This window comes from Lissotriton helveticus, chromosome 10, assembly GCF_964261635.1.
Source record: "Lissotriton helveticus chromosome 10, aLisHel1.1, whole genome shotgun sequence".
Taxonomy (NCBI): domain Eukaryota; kingdom Metazoa; phylum Chordata; class Amphibia; order Caudata; family Salamandridae; genus Lissotriton; species Lissotriton helveticus.
In genome coordinates this window covers 832,003,984-832,031,134 of record NC_136071.1, presented here as the reverse complement: position 1 = coordinate 832,031,134, position 27,151 = coordinate 832,003,984, and the positions used below count along the sequence as shown (strand labels likewise).

Sequence of the window (27,151 nt, the reverse complement as noted above, 5' to 3'; positions counted from 1 at the left end):
ATGTTTAAATTCAAGACACCCCACAGAAAGACTAGGTCCATGGACCAGTGAGTAACCCTGGGCATAATGGTTGAAAGCAAGGCAAACTGGGTGCAGGCCTGAGCACACTGCCTGGCTTCAAAATGGCCCCTTGACCCCCACCACATGGCCAGGCCCTGCCTGGACCAGGCCTCAAAATGGCCCCCACCCACATGGTCAGGCCCCAACAGCACCCAAAAAGTAAAAAAACACACAAATATCACCACAATCCAATGCCATCCATGCCCTCAATGATGTTTAAATTCAAGACACCCCACAGAAAGACTAGGTCCATGCACCACGGAGTACTCCTGGACATAATGGTTGAAAGCAAGGCAAACTGGGTGCAGGCCTGAGCACACTGCCTGGCTTCAAAATGGCCCCTTCACCCCCACCACATGGCCAGGCCCTGCCTGGACCAGGCCTCAAAATGGCCCCCACCCACATGGCCAGGCCCCAACACCTCCCCAAAAAGTAAAAAAACACACAAAAATCACCACAATCCAATGCCATCCATGCCCTCAATTATGTTTAAATTCAAGACACCCCACAAAAAGACTTGGTCAATGCACCACTAACTAACCCTAGGCCTACTGGCTAGTGAGGCTTTACAGGCACTCCAAAATTAAAAAAAAGAAATCCACATATAACAGTGAGCTAAAATTCCATGACATAAATGAGATAAAATTTAAGAAAACTCACAGAAACAGTTGTATCATGCACCCATGACTAACCCTGGGCCTACTGGATACTGTGGCTACCCACAGGCCACAACATATTTTTTTTAAAGTTGTGAAAAAGTTTTAAAATTGTAGTTGCAGCAAATGCAATGCCCCAAACAAACAACACCAACTTACTTGTAAAATCTCAAATCCAAAAGTGATCCAAACTCCAAAGTCCCAAAAGTCCTCAAATACAAATATCCACAGCAGCCACAAAAAGTAATCCTTCTAGCTCCATATCCAAATCAAAAGTGACCAGGACATGGACAAAGCACTGGGAGGAGCCTGCTGGACAGGAACAGGAAGTTGGAGACTCCGGGGCACTTCCTTCCTCCCACCCCCCCAATAATGGACTCTTTGCACCAAAAAGTGCAGCCAAATGTCAATCTGAGGAGTTATTCTGATCAAAAATCAACATTCTCAGAAGGTTTATGTTGCCTGCTGTGGATTTCTTGTGCAGAATTGCAATTTTTGCAAGTTTGGGAAAGCGAGCTGTTCAAATCTCCCGCCGGAAGTCAGCTGTGCGCCGCATCTACGTGTTCGCAATTGTTTACTCCCGCGATGCGTGATCGCGGGCCCTTATGACTTACTCACGTTGTCAAACTTTCACTGTGCAAGAATGCGGGCCGTGATGATGTAATCACCGTCAAAAAACTCTTGCGCGATCACGCAGCAAGATCCAAAATGGCGCAGCACACGCAAACCGGGAGAAAAACAACTCGGGAAACACAGAATCACAGTAAGTCAACGCCGCGCGCGCAATATTGTATTTTTCAAGCGCGATCAAGCAAAAAAAAAAATGTACGGATTTTTGGGCAAATTCGCAGGATTTGCGGACCGCGAAATTGCCAAAAATCCGTAAATTCCACTAACGGAGCGGATTTTGCACCCACGGTTAGTCTTCCTCCCTTCTTTTTTGCACCCGCAGCTGGATTAACACTGCAAACGGTGCCTGTGATTCCTAGCAGTGGATCTGTTTGTTCACGCATCAATGAATAAGAAAGCCAGCTACAAAAATTAGTGTGAATTGCAGGACACATTTATTATTGACACTTTGAACACGCCTTGCCCCTGTGTGTTCCTCCCAGGGCTACCCTTGTCTGAGGGTCACTTGAACATCAATTGCCATGGATCTCTCTGAGAGCACAGCTGAAGCTGTCCCAGAGGGGTCCTCTACCTTCATCCTCCCCAATGTAAGACCATGATGGCTTGTCATAGGACCCCCTCCAGGCCCGGTGCGGAGGTACATCACAAGCATGCTTGGCATCTGGTCCACCCCAGGTGTGGAAAAAATTACTATTTTCAATAACACTTATTATTATATTATTATTATTTAAATTAATTATGGGTCAGAGTTAAATAAAAAACATGTACTGTTTATATTTTACATTAATTTATATTTATTTATATTTTTAACTATTTTAAATAATTTACTTTAACATGGTTACCAATTGGGTTTCATATTATGTCCCTGCCTCAATTATTTTCTTTGAGAGGGTGTTACAGTGCCAGTGGTTGGCAAAACATAGCGTTGAACTGACTAATGATTTTTCAAGTAGGAACTTACACTCTGAGTTGGTGAATACCGACATTTTCTTTGTGAATCATGTACCCCAGAGACCAGTAGTCTAACAGACACAAGAGAATATTACTTTTGTAGACCGACCTTCAGTGCCAAAAATTATTGATGAAAACATGGTACCCTTTACTTTTTAGTAGTTTCTGAAAACAGCCATTAGTTTTTTAAAGAAAACCATTAACAATATTTCTCAAACACAACACTACACATATCTTAGTAATGAAGAGAAGAACAGCCTGAAAAGATTACAATACAAATGTTTTTAAAAAAGCATTTTGACACTTTAAAAATCCAAAGGCTTATAGATCCCATGTTGCCTTATATTGGCAGTTGCCTCACAAAGTCCGTTCTTTTTTTCTGGCTTGTGCAGCAGGATCAACTCATCATATGGATGAGAGAGGGATGGGTGTGATGGGCAATTCAGCCTGACCCACCACACGATCACCCCACGGCCACCCGGAGTCAATGCAGGCCTTTCTAGTCTGCCTGATGCATGGGCTGCACTGCTTCTCTGCAGCGCTTCCTATCGCCTGCGGACCTTTAGCAGCCGCTGCTGTCATCACCGCAAAGGATCGCTGAGCTGGGTGGAGTTCCTCAGCAACAGGCCCTGGCCCAATCAGCCGTCACAAGTGGCAGCAGCAGCAAGCAGGGGAGGACCTTCTTTCTTAAATCTGATGCCGGAAAACCCCCATAGGCTGAAGGATAAATGCGTGGCAAAAACAAATATTGGCACTCTTGGCCACAGGTTCACAAGATCATGAAGGATTAACGCGGTAGGGCCAGGAACCAATCAACTCATGCCCTCAAGCTTAGATAGCTATTCGGGGAAGTCCCAGACTGGGGGGGGGGGGAATGGTGTTGGCCCAGGGGGTCACACAGACCACTCGACACAAGGGAAACCATAACTAAAACAAAGTGGTGGGGGATGGTGCACCCTGGTATATGGTCATGCTCCTACCCCAAATGAGGCAATGCAGTCTGCCTACCCCTCTTTGGAGGCAGAGTGGGAGGATTTATTTACAGAAAAAAAGAGAAAAGGGTATCCCACCCTGTAATAGGACAATGCCTCACCACAAAAGGAGGGGGCAATACAGTCTTTCTTCCCCCTGGAAGGCACTCTGTGCTGCTTGGGGGTGGGGGGGGGGGGGGTGGGGTGGCAGAAAGCGCATTAGAAACTAGACAAATGAGAAAAAGCACATCGTAGGGCCATGTTACCAACCAATAAGGGGGCAATACAGTATTTCTGCACTCCCAGGAGGGATTTTTGAGGGTTTACACACAATCTGACCCCAACAGGATGGGGGTAGTAATCCCACTAAACGTCAGGGATTTAATTACCCCATAATAAACTAAGTGGTGGGTTGGGCCAAACCCAAAGGAAGCAATAAAATCTTTCTGCCCCTCTTGAGAAGCAGATAGGGGGATTTGCTACGATGGCAAAAAGGCTCCTAGACACCAAAAAAAACATTAAGAAAAAGTGGTGGGGGCTGGCATTGGGCTATAACTCCAGCCCAAAAGTGGAACAGCGTCTTTCTGCCCCAGGAGGGATTGATGGAGGATTTGTCTTGGGGGGGGGAGGGTTGGAGGGGTGTTGAAGAAACCATACTAAAAACTAGGGATTTCAAAATCGCATCAAAACAAACAGGAAAACAATAGGGGTGGCCCACCTTTGCATCAGGCCCTAACCCCCACTTCTGAAGGAGCAAGAGAACCTTTCTGCTTTACTGGAAGCAGATAGGTGTGCTCCAAATGGGGAGATTGTCCCAATTCCGCCCCTTAGGGGTCAGTAAGCTCACTAGACACCATGTATTGAACATTTTGGTAAAACAAAGGGGTGGGGGGGATTACGTTCTTGGCATTTGGCCATGCCCCCCACCCCCAAAGAGGCAATAAAGATGTTCTGCTTCCCTGTACTCCAGTTAGAGGTTTTGCCCCCAATTTGCCCCTCAGGGGAGAGAGCCCACTAGGTACCAGAGATTTCAAAATTGTAGGAGAGTAGGATCTTCTTTCATGGTTACCCCCACTTTATGCCTGGTGTCAGTATGTTTTTTACTTACTCTGCTGGGTTGCTGCTAATCAAGACCTCGGCATCTGTGTGCTCTCCCCTAAGTTGCTTCTGGTAAGTACTTTGGTAGCTCCACAATGGGCTACTGGTGTACCCTTATAAGTCCCTAGTATATGGTACTAAGGTACCAATGGCATAGGTGCAACAGGGGTCTCCCAATCGGCTGCAGCATGTATTGTGCAACCCATGGGAATCCACTTAAACTGTGACTACAGGCCTGTCAATCCAGCCTGTGTGAAATGGTGCTTGCACCCTTCACGACAGAAATAAGTTTCCTTATATCTGAAGTGACTGCACTTCAAACCTATGTCAACCCAGACTGCAGGCTCTTCAGTCCTGAGGGAAGGGTGCCCCTGCATGAGCAGGACACCCCTACAAATCCCGGAGTTGATTCTCCAGACTCTGTAAGTTCGGTAAGCCATTTTAAGATATATAGTGGACATCAGCGATAAGAGATGTTTACCTATATGATGGCTGCACTGAACCTGGTCATGTTTGGTATCAAACATGTTGGAATCATACCCAAACACTGATTCTGCTGCTGGAAGCACAATTCAATGAACTAGGGGGCTCCTTAGGGGACACCCCAAACTCACGGTAACAGCCTTTCAGGGTTTGTCAGCAAGCTAGTGCTGCTTCCGATCACAGATATGATTCTGCTCTCCTGCTACTGAGCTGAGCTCGAGCAGGGGAAGGTAGAACAATAGGTTTCCTGTCACAGGGAGGTGTGACCATCTCCTAAATAGGACTTAGTGTACTGGGCTGGGGGCGCTTTACAGCGCCACCAGACCTCTTTGAAGGACACATTTGGTGCCCTCCTTGCATAATCCTGTTTGAGCCAATTCAGGTACCCTTGGTTTCTGCTCTGGCGTGAAACTGGAGAAAGGACAGAGGAGTATCCTCCCCTCTGTCCAGCCCCTCATGTGGGAGGAACCTCTAAGTTGGTCCAAACCTTTCCTTTGGGTACTTACAGGATCCTCTGTGGGTGGTTCCTCAGATTCATTGTGAAACAAGACTCACCTCTGAAACCAAGACACTCTTCGACTGTCTGGACACTTGGACTTCAACTGGAACTAAAACTGCATCAAGGAAGACTCCTGCTGCTCCTGGTCTAGCTGTTCTTCAAGTCTTCTTCATTCTCGGTGTTTGTGCTTCATCTAGGTTCTCCAGAAGGCCTGTGGGCATCAAGGACACACAAATTAACCTCCCTTGGAGTGAAGGAGTCACTCCCCTACATTCGCAGACACTGCTATGAAGTTGACCGGTCTGCTGTTCCTGTTGTCCCACAGACTTCCCGAGGCTCAGCACACAGGTTGTGGTTCGGCAGCTCTCTAGAGGCCTGACGAAACTTTGCTCCAATTTTGAGGACAGTATCCCTCATCAGAGCCGGTAAGGCCAAACCCCTGTGCACCCCATTGACTTGCCATTCCCAAGGCTTGTTGGCTCTGTACTCCAGAGATCTTCAGGCTACAAGAAGCTCCTTCCTCCAGCACCTCATCCATAGAAGATCAGCGTCCTCACTGCATCTTCTGCACAGTGGGCCTCCATCTTAGGCGAGCTGCTAGAGGTCCTCTTGCGACTCCTGAGCCTTTGGCCCGTGGGTCCTCTCAAGGGTCTTCCTTTGCTTCCGTGGGCTCCCTTGCTTACTCTGGCCTGCTCCGACTCTCCCACACTTGGTGAGTCCCCTGGACCTTGCAGATTCCAATGTTTGCATCTTTTCACTTTCCATGCCAGTTGCGGCACCCAAAGCTTGTTGGTGCTCCTGCCAGATGCCAACCATGTAGACCCCGACATAGGACAGCTAGTGCACGACTCCTGGTCTTCCTCAGCGTCAGCTGGCCTTAAAAGCTGCAGCGACAAGGTCACAGTCTTCACTCCTAATCTCTCGGCATCGGTGGGCATTGTACTTCCATGCCTCTTGTTCATCTCTGAGTGGTATAGACTCTGCCTCCTCTGCTTGCAGCTTCTCCTCTTCAAGAATCCACTTTTGAACTCCACGGGCTCCTTCACAGGCTTCTCCAGAGGCATCTTCTTCAAAGTCGTCCATTTTTGCTAACAACAGGTTCTCGTCAGGATCGAATATCCTCAGGATCAGCTTTTAGCTGAGAATGGTCCACCTCCGGATAGCCCCAAGCCAGGTTAGCTGTAAGGCACTGGTCAACGAGATGAACAAGTGGGGGAAGGAAAGGAAGGGAACTGCTGGGAGGGAGATCCGAGAAAACAAAGATAATCAGCACACATTTTCCTTCCATAACATAATAACCATTCCTTTTCCGACAGTCATTAAACATGCACTTATATACCCAAGCAAATACCTGTAAAGAAAAGTAACATAAATGGATGTCATTCAATTATGTGTTCTCACTGTGAGAGGGTGTGCTGCAACAAGATACATGAAACCATCATTATCCACGTACAACCTTCAATAGGATTACCAACACCGTATTATCTGGGAACACATTTTTAGGCCATGACTCACGTACCCTTCTAGGACTCCTATCATCATCACAGGGGACCGAGGGTAGTCCGTACCTCTCACGAGAACCCCTGTTAAGTAGAGTCAAGAAAACAGTACACCCATAAATTAACCAACATCACATAGTTAGGAACAGCAAGACTCAAAACAGCTAGGAACATTCAATTCATGTCTACTAGCATAGGTATTGTGAAAAGTTTGATGAGTCCAAAATTACAGCGAGAATACAGTTCATGGCTCAGAACAACCCCAAGGTTCCGATAGGAGTAAATTAAATCCTTAAAGGAAAAAGTTTTGTGAAGTCTCTTTTAGTTCTGAATAACAAGGAACAACTATAGCAGAGAAGAAGTGTTCCAACAAGAGTGCTCCAGAAACCCAGCTGGGACTTGCGAGAGTACACTACTATGAGCCTAACTTCCCCCAACACTGCAGAAGTTCATGAAGGGGACCGGGAACCAGGCTCCAAGAAGAGCACACTGCGATTGGTGCAAGGCACCCCTACCTCACCGGCCCAATACGGAGACAGTGGAGATCACACGGCCAGAAACAAGAATAGATCCAAGGTGAGCGAAGCTGACCAGGAAATAGCAAGGCGTCCACCTTACTCGGGGTCCAAACAAAGAATTTCCAACATGGACTGAAAGTCCGTCATTCTTTTCGGTTTGTTACCCGAGCACGTCGCGTCAGGTACTGAAGAATCATGGGGGTTGTAGTTTACCTGTCTACTTCCGGGTTCCCCGCCTCGATGTACGCTGATGTGCTGTAAACACTGTTTTTTCTTTCTACCCTCATGATGCGCTCTCTATGGAATCGTGACAGTTCTGATGTCACTTCACCCCGATTTGCCTGGCCTCCCTGGTGCAGGTAACCTGGTTCCTGGGTCATCCACGAGTGAGGTGGCTCTTTATCCTTCTGTCTTCCAAAGCATTTATTTGGGATCCTCTGGGAAGGGTCCTTCTTATTTAAAACTGCAATCACGACTTCTCTATTGACTTCGTTGGACACACAGCTGTTTCCAATCTGCACACAACCTTCGTGGGGTCCCTGGGTACTTACCTTGGGTGGTTCCTTGTGTTCCCAGCTCCTCTGAGTCTTCTGGTCAAAGACCCGTTCTTTGCAGTTCACATTCCACTTTCTTAGTATATGGTTTTGTCTCCCCCGGTAGACCAGTGTATATTTGTGCATTTGTGCTACTTACCTGATTATTTTAAGTACTCTTGTGTGTATTGTTGACATCCCTGGGTAGAAGGTTGTTTCAGGCAGACTTAATCAAAAAGTGTTATTGTCAAAAACAAGGCATCAAAAATGATATAATCAGCACAAATTGCAAAAAACAGGCATACACAAAAGCATATGCATCAGTCATATATTTGAATGGAAAATACAAACATAAGATCAAGGGCACAAAGTAATCAAAGAAACCCCTAGATACATTAATCATGCTACTCAAATGGCAAAGGTTTTATCCACAGTTCATAGACTAATGTATGTAAAGTCCACTCTCCTAGCAACTGAGAGAAAGTTCATAAGTTATCTCCAACAGTTGTGTATCTAGTCTGTTGCAATTGAGAAGTCGAGCAGCATCCACATTTTGGTCTCATGAGCCATATGTATGCAAGACCATCCTCAGGACCAAAGGTGTTAATAGGATTTCATAGGACTCATTGAGATGAATAATAAAGCAGTTATGATCCAATCTCAACTGTGAATTTTAAGAAGGGCAGGGCAATTGAATCAGTCAAAGACCTTTTAAGGTATTAAATTCCTTGGAAACTTAATAGAGACAATCCACTGAGAAAATCGGGTGCGAGTGTGAGCCCAATGGAAGACCGCCGGTCTCGCATGGCGCTCACACTCAAGCCCGATTTGCTCAACTGAATGTACATATGACTTATTATGAGACCATAACAAGACTTCACATACATTAATCTATGAACTGTGGATAAAAACCTTTTGTGGTTTGAGAAGCATTATTAATGCATGTAGGATTTTCTTTGTATATCTATGTAACCTTGGTCTTAAGTCTGACACATTTGTTTTTGTGTACACCTGTTTTCCAGTTTCTTCACAGATGTTGTGCTACTTGTTCCATTTTTTTATGTCTTGTTTTTGGGAGTAACACTTTTTGATTAAGTCATTCTGAAACAACCTCCGATGAAATATTCCCCTTTTAGCATTTTTACTTCACATATTAAAATAACCCAGGCCTCAAGGGGTTATTGGGATGCCCACCTTCCCTTAAATGTTCCCAAAAGCTGACAATATGCTGAGCACAGCAAACCTTGCGTAGATGTCATTTTTAGAAAAAAACTATGCTTCCTTCAACTGCACTTTTTTCCCATTTTCCCCCAAAAATCTCAAATGTAGCTATATTTTGGCTATTTACTCTGTTCCCTTAAGGGGAATCTACAAACTTTGGAGACCTTTAGAATCCACAGGATGTTGGAAAGAAGGCGCAAATGTGGCGCGGGTGCCTTTTGTGGAAAAAAGTTTTGAAGGTTTAAGTGCAAACTTCCCCCAATCATACAAAAAGGACTTAGCACCGGGGTAACGGTTTAGCACCCAAGAGGTTAATAATAAACTGAAGTCATTCTTTTTGTTTTTTTAAAGAAAACCAAATCAAGACTGTTCTCAAGATAGGGTATGTATATGACCCATTAAGAATCTAAATTAGACTATGCAACCAGTGGCATAGCTGGGCCTTTTGGCGCCTGTGGAAGCCCTTGCCTATGCCGCCCATGGCAGCCGAATTTAAGAGCAAGGGTGCTGCCGATTCCCCCGCAACAGCTGCAAATAAGAGCAGGGGAGGCTGCTGCCCCCAAACCTTGTGCTGCATGGGGCAGACCGCCCCTGCTAGCTACACCACTGTGCCGAACATCTGTGAGTGCATTCAAGAACTCCATACAACATGGCATGGTCTCCGACAACTAGTTTTTCTAACATTAGGAAGTGTAACACCAGTCACTACTATCTAAGAGATAATTTTTGCTTAGAGATTCGTAATGCTTTATTTTTATCTCAAGTAGACCCGTTTGATTAAAAAAAAACAATGTTAGGGACGCAACTTGGTAGAACCTAAAACAGACATGGGAAGTACCCTTTTTAATATGGTTGACCACACCAATTAATTGAATTGGTAATTATTGTTTCAGGTCCAGGAGTTATTTGATTTCAGCCCATTAATTTGCAAACCTTTTGGGCTTTCTGATAATTGAAAGCATTTGCGCCACATGAAGTATGCCATGTCATTAACTCAGTATTAGCAACAATGATTTTATAACCACTGAGAGATTCAAAATGTGTATTGTAACCATTAAATGTCTAATTGTCACTGGTTTAATGTTAAGACCATTGAATCATCAGCATATAATTTAATTTTGTTTGAAGAAACAGACCAAATTGTAATCCCCTTTGTAAGTGTTGGGACATAAAGAGGTAGCCAGTGGTTCCATTTAAAACAAACATTGAACAAATGCATTACGTTTCGCCTGTGTGATTAATAATAAGCAGTTTTTTTGTTGTAATTTGTAGCTTACTGAGTAGTGGTACAATATATTTTATAAAAAAGTCTGTAATAGTGTTATGACTTGTATACGTACAAAAAGGCAATATATTGTGCAATTCCGAGTGGTATAGTGCGGGTAAGTATAAGCAAAATTTTGTAAAATGAAAGGAAAGAGTAAAATAATGGTATTAATTGATGTAATAGCAATATTATATAATACTATACGGAAAATGTCCCGTTTTTTTTCTTTCCACGCCCTAAAACTGATTTTGATGGCAATGGTCCTGTCCCGGTTGGACTACGGGAACATTGTGTACAATGGCGCTCCTGCATATGCCTTTCGCCGCCTCCAGTTAGTCCAAAATCAGGCTGCCCGCCTGATTTACGGGCTGCCCACATTCCATCACACCACTCCCCTACTCAAATCCCTACATTGGCTGCCCATCAAAGAACGAGCTCTCTTTAAATTGGGCTGTACCACCTTTCAGGCCATGGCGGGAACTGCCCCAGAGTTCATTTCTTCCGCCATCAGTGCTTACTGTCCCAACAGAGAACTTTGCTCTTCCACTAAATGTTTTCTCTCTGTCCCCCGGTTCAAAAAAAGCAAATCAGGGGGTTTGAAATTTACCGTTCTTGCCCCCACTTTTTGGAATTCCCTTCCCTTTCACATTAGATCTATCTCCTCCTATCTTGAATTTCGCAGGGCTCTCAAGACTTTTTTATTTTCTCACGCCTTCCCACCTCAGTAACTCTGTTGCCCTGGGTTAAGCATCCTCCAGCGCCATGAAACCGCCTGGTATACGTGCGCTATATAAATTCCTGTAAATTCAAATTCAAAATTATGTGTTTAGAGGAGTTCTGACAACTGTTGGGCCCAGTGCTACTGCACCTGCTGTACCACTGAAATCTTGACCCTAGTGCCTGCAAGATAACCGCACTTGTAACTGCTTATTTAGTAGTTAAGAATAGCAATATTTGGTGTTTAGAGGAGTTCTGACACCTTTTGAACCTAGTGCCACTGCACCAACATTGAAATCCTGGCCCTGGTGCCTGCTAGATAACTGCACTTGTGACTGTCCGTTTAGTAGTCACATTTAGAAAGTGTCCTGGTTTTGTGGGGTCCCTAGAGCGTTTGGCCTGGGTGCTACTACGCCTGCTGCACCATTCGAATGCTGACACTTCTTCTCTGCTATAGTTGTTCCTTGTTATTCAGAACTAAAAAAGACTTGACAAAACTTTTTCCTTTAAGAATTTAATTTACTCCTATCTGAGCCTTGGGGTTGTTCCGAGCCGTGAACTGTATTCTTGCTGTAATTGTGGACTCATCAAACGTTTCACAATACCAATGCTAGTAGACATGAAATGAATGTTCATAGCTGTTTTGAGTATCGCTGTTCCTAACTATGTGATGTCTGGTTAATTTATGGGTGTACTGTTTTCTTGACTCTACTTAACAGGGGTTCTCGTGAGAGGTACGGACTACCCTCGGTCCCCTGTGATGATGTTAGGAGTCCTAGAAGGGTATGCGAGTCATGGTCTAAAAATGTGTTCCCAGATAATACGGTGTTGGTAATCCTTATTGAAGGTTGTACGTGAATAATGATGTTTTCATGTATCTTGTTGCAGCACACCCTCTCACAGTGAGAACACATAATTGAATGACATCCATTTATGTTACTTTTCTTTACAGGTATTTGCTTGGGTATATAAGTGCATGTTTAATGACTGTCGGAAAAGGAATGGGTATTATGTTATGGAAGGAAAATGTGTGTTGATCATCTTTCTTGTTTTCTCAGATCTTCCTCCCAGCAGTTCCCTTCCTTTCCTTTCCCCACTTGATCACCTTGTTGACCAGTGCCTTACGGATAACCTGGCTTGGGGCTATCAGGATGTGGACCATTCTCAGCTACAAGCCGATCCAGAGGATATTCGATCCTGACAGAATTTCCGACCCATGGATATCTATCCTCCCGGTCGGATTGTTTGAGAATGGCCACTCTTGAGGACGTGATAGCCGTCCTGACAGGGGTACAGGCGGAGTTGGCGGCATCGTGCCAAGAAACTGCAGACTTGAGGGCTCGTGTAGAATGCCTCCAAAGAAATCCGTTTGATATAAGTAGTACTCCGGGCGTTCCATCCAGCACCGTGGTGGTAGAAATGCCTGTTAACATACCATTGGCTATGCCAGAAAGGTATCATGGAGAATCGGATAAAGTGTAAGTATTACGGACACAGATTTTATTGTATTTGGGAGAAGCGCAATGCTGAGGCATACAGTTGGTCCCCAAAGACGCTCCAGAAGAGATATATGCAGTAGATGGAAGAAAGCTCAACACTGGACCCATAGGGTATCATTCAGAGGTATTGGAGGTCAGGCTCAGACCCTCTCACTGGGAGAGAATAGCATTCAATGTAATACAGGCCCCGCAATATGGCAATTATACTCGGCTGCCTTGGTTACAAAAGCATAATCCTGAGATCAATTGCGTTACCCGAGATGTATTGTTGACATCTTCATATTGTCAGGAACATTGTGTCAAACCTACACATTTAACATTACTCGTTAATATACATATATAAAAAATATTTATTTTTCATAAAGACACACATTCACTGGATGATGTCATCAGAGATGTTATTTGAGATTGTCACCAGTCATGTCATGAGTGATGTCACTGGCCATGTCATGAGTGATGTAATATGTGACGTCATCAGCAGCGCATTGCGGGCGCGCAAGTTATAGTTAGCTGAACTAACTATAACGGGAGAATTTCAATGGTTTTGTATGAGTGAAATGTCCAGCTAACTATAACATGTGTGAAACCTATGTTTTTTTCAGTGAATTTCTAAGGTTTTTTAAATGCTAATTCCTAACTAAAACGTGGCTGAAACCTATGTTTTTTTCAGTGAATTTCAAAGGTTTTGTAAATAAGTTTTAAATGTATTAATTGTTATATTTTTTTACTGATTTACTACTTTTTTAAACTATTTATTTTTAGATATTTTATTTTTAAATTACATTACATATTTTTAATGTAAATTGAAAAAAAAAATGTTTTTTAAAATATTGAAATTGTAATATTTGTTTTTTTAAATTTTATATATTTTTTTAATTTTTATACATTTTATATAGCAGACAATGATATCCTATAGAAGGAATTTCAAGTTACTGTAAGTACGGTTATAAATTCTTTTCAGGATCAGTAGTGGGCTGAAAGAAGCAGCACGGAGGTCTCTCCTGATAACAGGTGAGTAAATCGGAATTCGTAGTTCGGCTGATTTTACAGGAATTTTTTAAAGTTCCAAAACTCCACACTTGGAAGAATTTCCAAGTGAAACCAGTCAATGTTAGTCTATGGAAGGAAATTTCAGGATCAGGATCAGTACTGGGCTATTTGGCCCTCAGGGACCATCAGTATTGAAAGAAAATTAATTCCCCAACTTAAAACACGCCACAGGGCGCGTTTGCACAGTGTTGAAGGAAAGGGGCGTGGCCTGAGGTGACATGTCTGCAAACAAGCCCTGTGGCGCGTTCTAAGTTGGGGAATTAATACCTCCTCAATCCTGAGGCTCCCTGGGGGCCAACTAGCCCACCAGGTACCTCCAGTATGCGCCAGGGGCTTCTTTGCAGAGAGGTGTTCAGAGGTCACGCCCCTTTTTACAACTCTCTGCAACGCAGCTCCTTGGCGCTTACTGGAGGTACCTGGTGGGCTAGTTGGCCCCCAGGGACCCTCAGGATTGACAAGGAATTAATTCCCCAACTTAAACCGCGCCACAGGGCTTGTTTGCAGACATGTCACCTCAGGCCACGCCCCATGGCACATTTTAAGTTGGGGGATTAACTCCCCTTGTATCCTGGGTGTGCCTGGGGTGCAACTAGCCCACCAGCTACCTCTAGTAAGTGCCACAGAGCTGTGTTGCAGAGAGGTGTAAAAAGGGGCGCGGCCTCAGAACACTACTCTGCAACGCAGCCCCCTGGCGCATACTGGAGGTTCCTGGTGGGCTAGTTGGCACCCAGGGACCCCCAGTATTCAAGGGGAATTCGTTCCCCCTCTGCAAACGCGCCAGGGGCGCGTTTTCAGAGTGCTGCATGAAGGGAACATGGCCTCTGGCACGAGGCCGGTGTTGTTCTTTTTTTGTTTTGTGTGTAGCCGCCCTTGTTTTTTTTTTTTTTTGCCCTGGGGACCCCATCCCCATGGGATTGCCCCTAATTGTATTTAGTTTTTTTTTAAATGGGGAGGGCTGCTGCGTAGCCCCCCTCCTGAGGCTTATTTTAGCCCCGGGGACCCCATCCCCTGGGGCTCGGCCTCGTTTTTTTTAAATGTTTGGTTGGTGAGGGGAGCTGCGTGGCCCCCCTCGCGGGCCACTTCTGGCCCCGGGGATTCCATCTCCCGGGGCCGGGCTGCCTCCTTTTTTATTTTTTTTATTATTTGGGGAGGGGAGCCACGTGGTCTTCCTCCCGGGACACTTCTAACTCCCAAATCCCCCCACGGTCCCTGCCGGCTCACCGCGTCCTGCGGGAGCCAGCATTGCTTTTCTACATGGGGAGCTAACACGCTGCTCCCCATGTAGAAAAGCAATAGTCTTTGTTTTTTGGAAGAGAGAGCAGGTTTCCTGCTCTCTCTCCCAAAAACCAAAGCAGTTTGCTATGGTAGGGCGATAATGAGGCACCCGCCCTACCATAGCAAACTACAGTGTCCCGGGGGTAGGCACCCTGGGACACTGCAGGAGCCGGCCCTGGGGGGGGGTGGTCCCCAGGGCCATCACAAGGCTCCATGAGGGGGGCTGTGGGGCCCCCCTCCCAACATTTAAAAGCCCCGGGGGTTGGGGTCCCCGGGGCTGGGGGGTCCGTCACGGACCCCAATTTAAAAATGTAGTGCCCCGAGGAGCTGGCGGTCTCCGGGGCTGCAGGGGGCTGTGAGCCCCCTGCATACATAATGTTAAAGCCCTGGGGGTGGCGGTCCCTGGGGCTGGGGGGCCCCTCTGGGCCCCCCGTTATAAATAACTACATTGCCCCCGGGATTTGGCCCCCCGGGGGCTAATTAACAATAAAACAGGCTGGGTTTTTTCCCACGGGATACGCAAATCCTACCGGTCCCCCGCGATTTAAAAAAAGTAAATAAATAATGTTGGGCCTTTCGGGTCCTTGTGGGACCCCCAGAGCAGGACTAGGGGGTCAGGGTGTTTCTACCCTGCCCCCTTTGCGTCTTTTGCACACTTGTTTTTCAGTTTTCTTGTGCCTGGGTTCTACCGAGACACAAGATGGCTGCCAACACTTCCTGGTTTGGAGTGTTGACAGACAGTTGACAGCCAATTCGCATGCAGCTCGTGCTCGTAAGGGTATGTGTACCCTACGCGCCAATAGATATATCTATGATTTTACTTTTGATTTTCTCAGGAACAAAAAGCGTGATCTGTGAACCAAATTCTGGCTTTTTGCCAAATATGGTGTAATTCCGTTCAGCAGTTCGGGCTGTAGCCACGCCTAAAGGTCCCTATGGAAAATTGCATGGGGAAAGCATTTTGGGACCCCCCTTTTTTCTCGCCCCCGCTTGACAAATCACCCCGCAACTTTCAGGATAGGAGAGGAGCGGGCCATCTCCTTGGAAAATTTTGCGAAGATTCATCGACCGACGCCAAAGTTATTCCAAATAGAATGTTGCAGATTTCCTATGGAAACTAGGTCCTAACTAAAACTACCTACTGGCTACCGCCAGTAGGTAATATATATATGGTTAAATTATCAAGTGAGTGCAGTACATTTAAAATCTTAAAACATGTGTCATGTGAAACAGATTCTGCAGTATACACTCTCAGATGCCCATGCAACAAGTTCTACATAGGTAGCACGATTCACAAAGCCAAAAAAAGAGTGCTAGAGCACCTGAGAGCTATTACCCACCACGACAAGCAATATCCAATTGCGCGCCATTTCTATGCGGAACACAAACAAAACACTAGTCTCTTATCTTTCGTTGTTCTGGATTGTATCCCGAGGCGAGAAAGAGGTGGTGACAGGTTAAAAGAACTCCGCAGATTAGAATAAAAAATGATCATAAAATACCACACCATACAGCCATCAGGCCATAATGGCGATGAGGCACTGGCCGTACACTTGGGCTGAAATATCTAGCAACTATTTGCTCTGTAGATAACAATGAAATAGAAAGAAGAGAACTATGGTTTTAGCTGATTCACTCAGTAATCATTGGGGTGGTTTAGTACACTATCTTCACTGTATAAATATGAGATTTTAATTGTGGCATCCTTTGTCTTTTATTTTTCAGATGCTCTATGGTCCTCAGAAGATCTTTACAAGATGGTTAAAGTGCCTAAGTATTGAGGGATTGACAGTTTGTTATTGATGTGATTTGGAGAAAGCCCACTGGGGCTAAACTGAAACTGAACACTACTGCAATTGGAATTAAGAATAATGGTAACGTTAATTGAGTAAGAAAGTGCTGCAGGATAAGTCATCAACTCACATGAGTTATTGAAAGGACCCGAAGTCAGCTCAGGCAGACATGACATAATGAAGTAAAGTCACGGTATTGAGTAATAGGTGACTTAAGGACATAATGAACATTACTCATTTTGTTTTTGTGAAAAACAACAGAATTAATGTACCAACTGGGGGTGTTTTTTGATATCAGCATTACTTTCTTTGAGAAACAAGAAATATCCATTATTAGCTGTAAATACTTTAGTTAATTACATATTGGTTTCTCTGAATTATTTATTCAAACTGAATTTGTCGCTATAGCATTAGTTTGCTGGCAGGTTGGTCAAATACAGCCGTGTCACTTGCCCACTGGGGCAGCAGTATGAGGAACGAGTGATTAAATAACTCGTAACCTTTGTTTAAACAGATTAGCTCAACATGTTAGACCTGCAATTATTTTTATGTCGGCATTACTGTGATGACCAGGGTACGAGACTAGTACATGACTGAATATAATTTTGTAAATACTTTGTTGGACAAATGTTTATTAATTTGAACCTTCTGCCAAAACCCGAATAATGAACTATTACTTTGGTGAAATACAGGTTCTAATATGGAGTGAGACCGGAGTTAAATGCACTGTTTTACTTTGACAAAGTATGTCTTCACTTGTTACTAGAAAACATGTCACATGGTGTTTGTTTGTATATAACTTTATTGTGAATTGTGGCTACCCGTGACTTTGAACAAGCGGCAATGGCCGCGAAACGCGTCGGGTGTTGTTTGTGCCATGACAAGCAGAGACATTTGCGAAACATGTAAAAAGTTGGTGGAGATTTATGAATGATATTTTTTTGGTCTGGCATGGCAGTGAACTGGAAGCAAATAATTTTATTACATCTTTGAACCAGAATGAATTGAATCTAAATTTCACTGCAACTATTAGCCCAACATCAATAACATTTCTTGATGTGGAAATCTATATCGACCAGGAGAGATTAGAAACAAAACTACATCTCAAGCCCACTGCGGGCAACGCGATTTTCCACGCGAGTAGTGCCCACCCGACACATCTGGTACATAGCATCCCCTATGGGGAGCTATTGCGAATTAAGAGAATTTGCAGCAATGGTGAGATGGCACAAATAGCTCAGGGTGAATGCGTGGCCAGATTTAAGGAAAGGGGTTACAGTAACACATGCCTCAAAAAAGCCCTTACCAAATGTAATCAGGTTGAGAGGGAAACCTTGGTCTCAACTAGAAAGAGTGCCATAACAAAAAATGAGACCCCCCAACACATTTAGGTTCATCCTAGATTACAATAAGGAACATCTAGCAGTCAGAAAGATCATTAGAAAAAGCTGGCATTTTATTAAACAGGATCCTATAATTGGTATGACTGTCCCAAAAAAACCAATGATTACTTACAAAACAGGAGTGTCAATGAAGGACACCCTTATGGTGAATGACCCATGTGGACAACAAGCCAAGGGCTCTTGGCTTGCGCAGAGAAAAGGGTTTTACAAATGTAAGGTTTGTAAAGCCTGTTAACATGTAAACACCACTGAATTTTCCACACCATTTGGTGGACCGAACAGGGAAATCACCAAGAGTCTCAATTGTAAAACTGATCATGTGGTATATGTGTTGGTGTGCCCGTGTGGATTAAAATATATAGGTAGTACCACCTTACCTGGACACAAGAGGGTACTCCAACACATCAGAGCTATTAGGAACCATGATCAGGCATACCCAGTGGCCAGAAATTTTCATGAACATCATGATGGCAATTCTAAGGGCTACAACTACTACCTCATGGACTCTGTCCCCAAAAATAAACGAGGTGGAGACAGAGAGAGGAACCTTAGAATATTGGAAATGAATTATATTCTCAGCCTTAACAGTAAGCATCCGAATGGCCTTAATAGCTCGGAGGAACTACATGCTAGCTTACTATGATAAAATAATAGCATCATTTAGTCTAATTTAGGTTGAGGATATGAAAAGCCATCAAGATAACTTCTTTTTAGTGGCCCAATATTGAATATTAAGAGTTACATGATAACTGAACAGTTTAAAAGGAAAAACTGTTCACTTTTTTTCAAGTTTTAGCATAAGCACTTTAGAGTAATGAGGTCCAGATACTACAATAGATTGAAGCTGATGCAAGGGATACAACCTGAGCATGGGATTGGTGTAGACAATGTATGGTTAAATATTATGTTATACCAACATGACGGGAAAACAGTTGAAAAAGTATATAGTCACCGGGATAGAGATGTACATATATGATTCTATTTATATGAGAAAGTATTTTTATAGATATATTTATATACATTTATGTATTTATTTAATTTTGGAATGTTCCATTATTTATTTAGAACTATATTTATACTGCCTTAGGGTATTTTAAAGGCTATTATGTACGTCTAAACAGTGGAGCATTTAGGCTCTGATGACGGTTTATACATTGAGGAATTAACTGTATATGACATATATTGGAAATGAAATTTTAGCAAAAAACAGTTTGTTGAGATTGTCATTTATGCAGCATGGTTTTTAACTGTTACCGCATAATCAAGGCATTTATGCAGAAATTGTACATATTTTAACCTATCAGCAAACTCTATGTCTACAAACCAAAGATCAAATTATGAAATTTTAATTGAGGGTGTATAGGACCGCTTATTTGCACATTATGTTTTGCACTTTAAAATATCACATGATAGTTGTTTAACCAATGAAAACATGTGTTGGTTTAAAAAGAACAAAAAAATGCAAAAAAGAGAAAAAAGTGATTACCTATATAAAGGAATGCCATTGATAGTAGGGCGTCATGTGATCAAGTGCCCTTAGCAGGGACGAAATGCGTCATGGCTGCCAGCGTTTGCTTGTAACTGAAGGCGAATAAACTACAGGCATCATGAAACTTGGTGGTTCGTGCTCTTTTTTGTCTGCATCCTGCGAGGGAAAGAAGCAGCAGTAAGAAGTTTCTCGGCGATATATATATATATATATATATTTATTTTTTTCAATGGAAAAAACATAGGTTTTAGGGGTGTTATAGTTAGTTGGATATTTCACTCATACAAAACCATTGAAATTCTCCCGTTATAGTTAGTTGTACTAACTATAACTCGTGCGCCCACAATCCAATGCTGATGTCACATATTACATCATTCATGACATGGTCAGTGACATCACTGATGACATCTCTGATGAAATCATCCAGTGAATGTAGTTTGGTTCGCTATATATATATATATATATCAATCTGCCATGAAGACTGAGTGCATGTATAATAGTCTGAATGGAGGATTTAGTAGCAATGTGATTGACTGTCTAAGTGACACATTTAAAGTGTCTCACTAAATATATGGAATAGTGATTAAACTTTGTGAATACCTGTATCACTCTATCTCTTCTTGTGTAAACTATTACACAAGTTGGTTACTAGCTATGTGAAAGTCTATAATAGTTATTAATTAGTTATGTGAGTATTTGTATGGGATAGTGAATGAATGTGTGTGTGGTTGGGTGGGAGGTGTGCGACTGTCCAAAGATGTGTAAATAGTTGATTTAGTAGGTATATAAGGTTAAGACTATGTGGAAACAGTTGTTTGGGTGAGTGAATTTCTATATGGGTGTGGTGATGAGTAAATAGATTTATCAATGATACATGTCCAAGAAACTAGAAATATAAAAAGCAGTGTATGTGACAGTTGTTGTATATAAATTAAGCATGAGCGCCAAATCCGTTCCGCTCGCGGATTTTGCGGATTTTCGGTAAATCCGCAATCCGCGAACTCCCGCGAATTTACCGAAAATCCGCGAATCCGCGAGCGGCGGATTCGGGGGGCAAAAGTTCAAGCCTTCAAGCTTGAAGTTGTAACTATTTTAGGATGGCGCCGGCAAGCTGCCAGCGCCATCCTAAAATAGTTACTAAGTCAGCTAAGTTAGCTTCAACAGGAAGCAGTAATAGATAAAATAAAGCAGATGCTCGAGCACCTGCTTTATTTTATCTATTAGTGCTTCCTGATCGGTCTCTGACCTTTTATACACACAAGAGGCATGAACTCGAATTCGGCGCGATTTAACACACACATGGTCGCTGAAACTAGTTGAAGCTCAAATTCAGTGACTCATTCATCAGCCCAAAAACAATCGTGAGCGTCGTCGAGGCTTTCACGAGCGCAATCCCTTTGCTGTTCCTGTGACCAGGAGCTTCTGTCTCTTCGTCTACTGCTCTGATTGGTCTCAGACCTTTTATACACACAAGAGGCATGTGCACTCGCATGGAAGCCCCGCACGTTTGGTCCCGCTCACACACTTGCTGTGTGCACCGTCTTCCCGCCATTCACCCACTATGATGGACAGCTCACCCAAGGGACCCCTCCGTCCTTCGGGGCGATTGCATAGTAACACACACATGGTCGCTGGAACTAGTTGAAGCTCAAATTCAGTGACTCATTCATCAGCCCAAAAACAATCGTGCGCGTCATCGAGGCTGGGCAGGTGTGCCTTCTTACCAAATCTACAGTCGAAAATCAGCTGTGATGCTGGATAGAGGCCTTTGTATCCTTGACTTTCACGAGCGCAATCCTCGTGCTGTTCCTGTGACCAGGAGCTTCTGTCTCTTCATCTGCTGCTCTGATGGGTCTCTGAGCTTTTATACACACAAGAGGCATGTGCACTCGCATGGAAGCCCCGCCCACACACTAGCGGTGTGCACCGTCTTCCCGCCATTGACCCACTATGATGGACAGCCCACCCAAGGGACCCCTGCGCCCTTCGGGGCGATTGCATAGTAACACACACATGGTCGCTGGAACTAGTTGAAGCTCAAATTCAGTGACTCATTCATCAGCCCAAATCCGCCAATCCGCAAATCCACAAAATCCGCGGATCCGCAAAATCCGCCCATGCCTAATATAAATAACTATACATAAGACTCAGTGATTGTATGAGTGACGTATGGATAACTGTATACTTGTAATAGTGATTTTATAAGATACTAAGTAGGAGTTAGTATCTATATCAATAAATAGAGTGGTGTTTGTGTAAGTGTGTAGCTTAGTAAATATAAGTATGATCAACTGTTTGCATAAGTGAGTAGAATGACTGCATAAGTGAATAGGATGTGTGCTGGTGTGTAATGTTGATGTAGGTGTATAAGTATATTTAGTAGTGTTCTATTTATCTTTGTTAGCATGTTTTTGTGAATCTATAGGTAAGTGTTTAGATGTGTGTGTAGATGTGGGAATCGATGAGTGGGTTTTTAGAAACTTGTATTGGTGTGTCAATGGTTTCAAATATAGTACTCCATATTTTATAATGAGTGTTGAAAGGTTATACTAGTGTATGATCAGGTTTATCAGCTTGTCACATGGATGATGTCATCAGTGATGTCATTTGAGATGTCATCAGTGATGTCACTGACCATGTCATGAATGATATAATATGTGACATCAGCAGTGGATTGCGGGTGCGCGAGTTATAGTTAGTACAACTAACTATAACGGGGGAATTTTAATGGTTTTGTACAAGTGAAATGTCCAACTAACTATAAAACCCCTAAAACCTATGTTTTTTTCAGTGAATTTCTAAGGTTTTTTTAAATGCTAATTCCTAACTATAACAGGTCTGAAACCTATGGTTTTTTCAGTGAATTTCAAAGGTTTTTAAATGCTATTTCCTAACTTTAACTTGTCTGAAACCTATGTTTTTTCAGTGAATTTCAAAGGTTTTATAAATGACAATTTTTAAATATATTATTTTTATTTTTTTATACTGATTTTCTACATTTTTTTAAACAATTTATTTTTAGATATATATTTTTTTTAATTACATTATAATTACTTTATACATTACATTACAAAATATACTTTCTCAGAATGAATTACTTTAGTTTAAATACTTTGCAAATAGGCAATAGTCTTCCAAGTACAGTAGTTACAGTTGTTGTATCGTGCAACACAATTTCAGACACAATGCAACACTGAGGGCAATGTGAATTTCTAGTTAAATGCAATTAGTTACTTTTTGGATTACTTTTCTAACCACAGGACTGGATCCTAGATTCAGTCCTGGGACATCTCCTGTAAACAGTTGAGTAAAAGCGTTTTGGTTACAGTAGTGATTTTTAAGGAATATTATTGTATTTTAAAAGTTGACAGAAACCTTTTTACATAGATTCACCAATGTCATCCTATGGGAGGAAATTCACTTAGCAGGTAAGTAGTGTTAACGTTACTTTTTCTTACTCAGTGGTGGCTCCTGGATCCAGCACGGGTGCATCTCCTGTAAACAATTGATAGAATGCGTTTAAGTCATACAGGCAATTTTTAAGGAATATTTTTAGTTTATGAAAATAGACACTTAGAAACTTTTCTGGTGAAAACCAGACAATGGATTCCTATGGAAGGAAATACAAGTTACTGGTATGTACGGTTAGAATTACTTTTCAGGATCAGTACTGGGCTCAAAGAAGCAGCACTGAGGTCACTCCTGATAACAGGTGAGTAAATTGGAATTTGTAGTTTTGGGCGGAATTTGCGAATTCGCGAAACGCGAATTCGCGCGTATTAGTAATAGCAATTTGCAAAAATCCACCAAATTCTGCAAGCTTGCGAATAATTTTTTTTGCGAGTTCGCAAGATTTTTTTACCAGTTCGGGAACGAGAACTTGCGCATGCGGTCACAACGGTCGCAAACATGTTGTTTCCACTTAACCATCCTGCTCACAATGCCTTTTTTCCTGTTTCGGGTCGCAATGACGTGTTCGCGTTTGCAATTTCGTGTTTCGGGTCGCAATGACGTGTTCGCGTTCGCAATTTCCTGTTTCGGGTCGCAATGACGTGTTCGCGATCGCGGTGTCGCTCGGCCAGCTACCAAAATCTCGCAGCGCACGCGAACATGGAGGAAAACTCATCAGCGAACGCAGAATCATGGTAAGTCAATGCCGCGCGCGCGAGATTGTATTTTTGAAGCGCAAACAAAAAAAAATCCGCCAACTCGCGAATTGCAGATTTTTGGGCAATTTTGCGGATCGTACAATTGCCAAAAAAGCACAAATTCCGCAAGCGGAACGAATTTTCTGCCCATATTTGTGCGTTTCAAAAATCAACACTTAGAAACTTTGCTGCTGAAAATCACACAATGGATTCCTATGGAAGGAAATACAAGTTACTGTAAGTACGCTTAGAATTACTTTTCAGGGTCAGTGCTGGGCTAAAAGATGCCGCACTGGGTTCACTCCTGATAACAGGTGAGTAAATCGGAATTCATAGTTCGGCTGATTTTAGAGGAATCTTTGTACAATGGTGAAGGAAGGGGGTGGGGCCTGAGTTGACATGTGTTCAAACACGCCCTGTGGCACGTTTTAAGTTGCGGGATTAAGTGCCCTTGAATCCAGAGGTCCCCTGGGGGCCAACTAGCCCACCAGGTACCTCCAGTATGTGCCAGGAGGCTGCGTTGCAGAGAGGTGTTCAGAGGCCACGCCCCTTTTTACAACACTCTGCAACGCATTCCATGGAGCTTACTGGAGGTAGCTGGTGAGCTAGTTGGCCCCCAGGGACACTCAGTATTGACAAGGAATTAATTCCCCAACTTAAACCGTGTCACAGGGTGTGTTTACACACATGTGAACTCAGGCCCTGCCCCCTCCCTTCACCACTGTGCAAACGCTCCCCATGGAGCGTTTTAAGTTGGGAGATTAACTCCCCTTGAATACTGAGGGTCCCTGGGGTGCAACTAGCCCACCAGCTACCTCCAGTAAGCGCCACAGAGCTGCGTTGCAGAGAGGTGTAAAAAGGGGTGTGGCCTCAGAACACCACTCTGCAACGCAGCTCCCTGGTGCATACTGGAGGTACCTAGTGGGCTAGTTGGCCCCCAGGGACCCCCACTATTCAAGGGGAATTTGTTCCCCTTCTAAATACGTGCCAGGGGGCGAGTTTGCAGAGTGGTGAAATAAGGGGGCGTGGCCCCCGGCCCGATCCAGTTTAAAAAAAAAAATTATTTTGTGAAGGGGGGCTGTGTAGCCCCCCTTCCTTTTTCTTTTTTTGGGGCCCTGGGGACCCCATCCCCCAGGGCCTCACCCCCAAATAAAAAAAAAAAATACTTATGGGAAGGGGGCCGCGTGACCACCCTCCCGTGGCCAATTCAGGGTACCCCATCCCCCGGGGCATGGCCACATTTTTAAAATATTTTTTGGGAGGGGGGCTCCATAGCCCCACTCCTCAGGCCACTTAAGGCCCGGAGACCCCATCCCCCGGGGTCGGCCATTCTCTTATTTTTTCATTTTTTTCATGGGGGAGAGGGGCTGCGTGGCCCCCCTCCCAGGCCACTTGTACCCCGGGGACCCCATCCCCCGGGGCTGGTCCTCTTCGTTGGGGACCATGGGTGGGGAGCCCCAATCCCCCCATGGTCCCGCCGGCTCCCCGCCACCTGCGGGAGCCGGCATTGCTTTTCCATATGGGGAGCAGCTAACATGCTGCTCCCCATATGGAAAAGCAATTTGCTTTGCTTCATTAAAGCAAGAGCAGGTTTCCCTGCTCTCCCATCAATGAAGCAAAACAGTTTACAAAGGCAGGGTGGGAGCCGTGAGGCTCCCGCCCTGCCATTGCAAACAGCAGTGTCCCGGGGGTGGGCACCCCGTGACACTGCAGGAGCCGGCCCTGGGGGGTGGCGGTCCCCAGGGCCATCAAGGTCTCCATAAGGGGGGCCGCGAGGCCCCCTCCCACATTTTTTAGAAGCCCCAGGGGGTGGGGATCCCCGGGGCTGGGGCCCTGAGAGCCCCTCCACCCATTTGTTTAAAGCCCCGGGCGGTGGCAGTCCCCAGGGCTGCGGGGGGCCCCGTGAGCCCCCCGCATACATTTAATTCTTGCCCCGGGGGTGGCGGTCCCTGGGGCTGGGGGGTCTGAGAGCCCCCCTCCTATTTCAAAGTAGCCCTGGGGGGTAGCGGTCCTTGGGGCCGCGGAGGGCCCCGTGAGCCACCTCGCATATATTAAATTAGAACCCAGGGAGTGGCGGTCCCCAGGGCAGTGTGGGGGGATTGGGACCCCCCCACACACTTTTTTTCAATAATGCCCCCGGGATTTGGCCCCCTGGGGACAAATTTACATATTTTCTGCGTGAGACTGCGTTTCTTTTTTTTAAAATTTCGCTAGGATTTGCGGATCCTACGCGCATTCCGTGATTTAAAAAATTAAAGACATCTTTTTTGGGCCCTGGGGGTCCTTGTGGAACCCCCCTGAGCAGGCCTAGGGGGTCAAGGTGCATCTACCCTGCCCCCTTTTCGTGTTTTGCAGCATTTGTTTTTGTTTTCTCGTGCCTTAGTTCTACTGAGGCACAAGATGGCTGCCAACACTTCCTGATTTTGACAGTTGTCAGCCAATGAGCATTCAGCTTGTGCATGGCAGGGTGCTTGTAGGCTGCAGTAGGGTACGCGGATAGTACTCTGGACCCACCGCGCCCATTGATATATAAATGACTTTAACTGTCATTTTCTCAAGACCTACTAAATGGACTTACACCAAATAAGCAAAAGGCACAAGTCTGAACTGAGGACTACCTCTTGGCCAAATTTGGTGTAATTCCATTCAGCCGTTCGGGCTGTAGCTGTGTCTAAAGGTCCTATGGGAAATTGCATGGGGAAAACATGTTTTGGGACCCCCCTTTTTTCTCGACCCCACTTGACCAATGACCCCCAAAGTTTGGAAAATTTTGCGCAGATTCATCAATCGGCACCAAAGGTATTGTCAAAAGAATGTTGCAGATTTCCTATGGATAATAGGTCCTAACTATAACTATCTACTAGCAACCGCCAGTAGATTTTATATATATATATATATATATATATATATATATACACATACATATTACCTACTGGCGAATGCCAGTAGGTATATATAGTTAGGACCTAGCTACCATAGGAAATCCGCAACATTCTATTGGGAATAACTTTGGCGCCGGTTGAGGAATTTGCATGTAATTTTCCAAAATTTTGGCCAGCTCTGCTGCGCTCCTTCCCTAAAAGTTACGGGGAGATTCGTGAAGTGGGGGCTGAGAAAAAAGGGGGGTCCCAAAACGTGTTTTCCCCACGTTAATCTCAATAGGACGTTCTGACAAGGCTACAGCCCGAACCGCTGAACGGAATTACACCAAACTTGGCAAAATTGTAGGGACTGGTACGCAGAAGTGCCTTTGCTATATTTGGTGAAAATTGCTCCAGTGGTTTTTATGAAAATTAACTTCAAAAACACATATATATCTGGGTGGAGCCTAACCACACATCTCATCGTGAGATCTGATTGGCTGTCAGCATTTCATCCAAGAAGTGTTGGC

The 27,151-nt window shown here is 44.2% G+C and overlaps 1 protein-coding gene and 1 pseudogene across 8 annotated transcripts in view; one reads left to right on the top strand and one right to left on the bottom strand.

The window, feature by feature from the left end:
- The window catches only part of C10H10orf67 (chromosome 10 C10orf67 homolog), a 2,166,521-nt gene that overhangs the window by 2,091,687 nt on the left and 47,683 nt on the right, over nucleotides 1–27,151 (bottom strand). The gene's annotated exons all lie outside the window — the stretch shown is intronic.
- LOC144786290 (5.8S ribosomal RNA) lies at nucleotides 1,697–1,850 on the top strand (annotated as a pseudogene).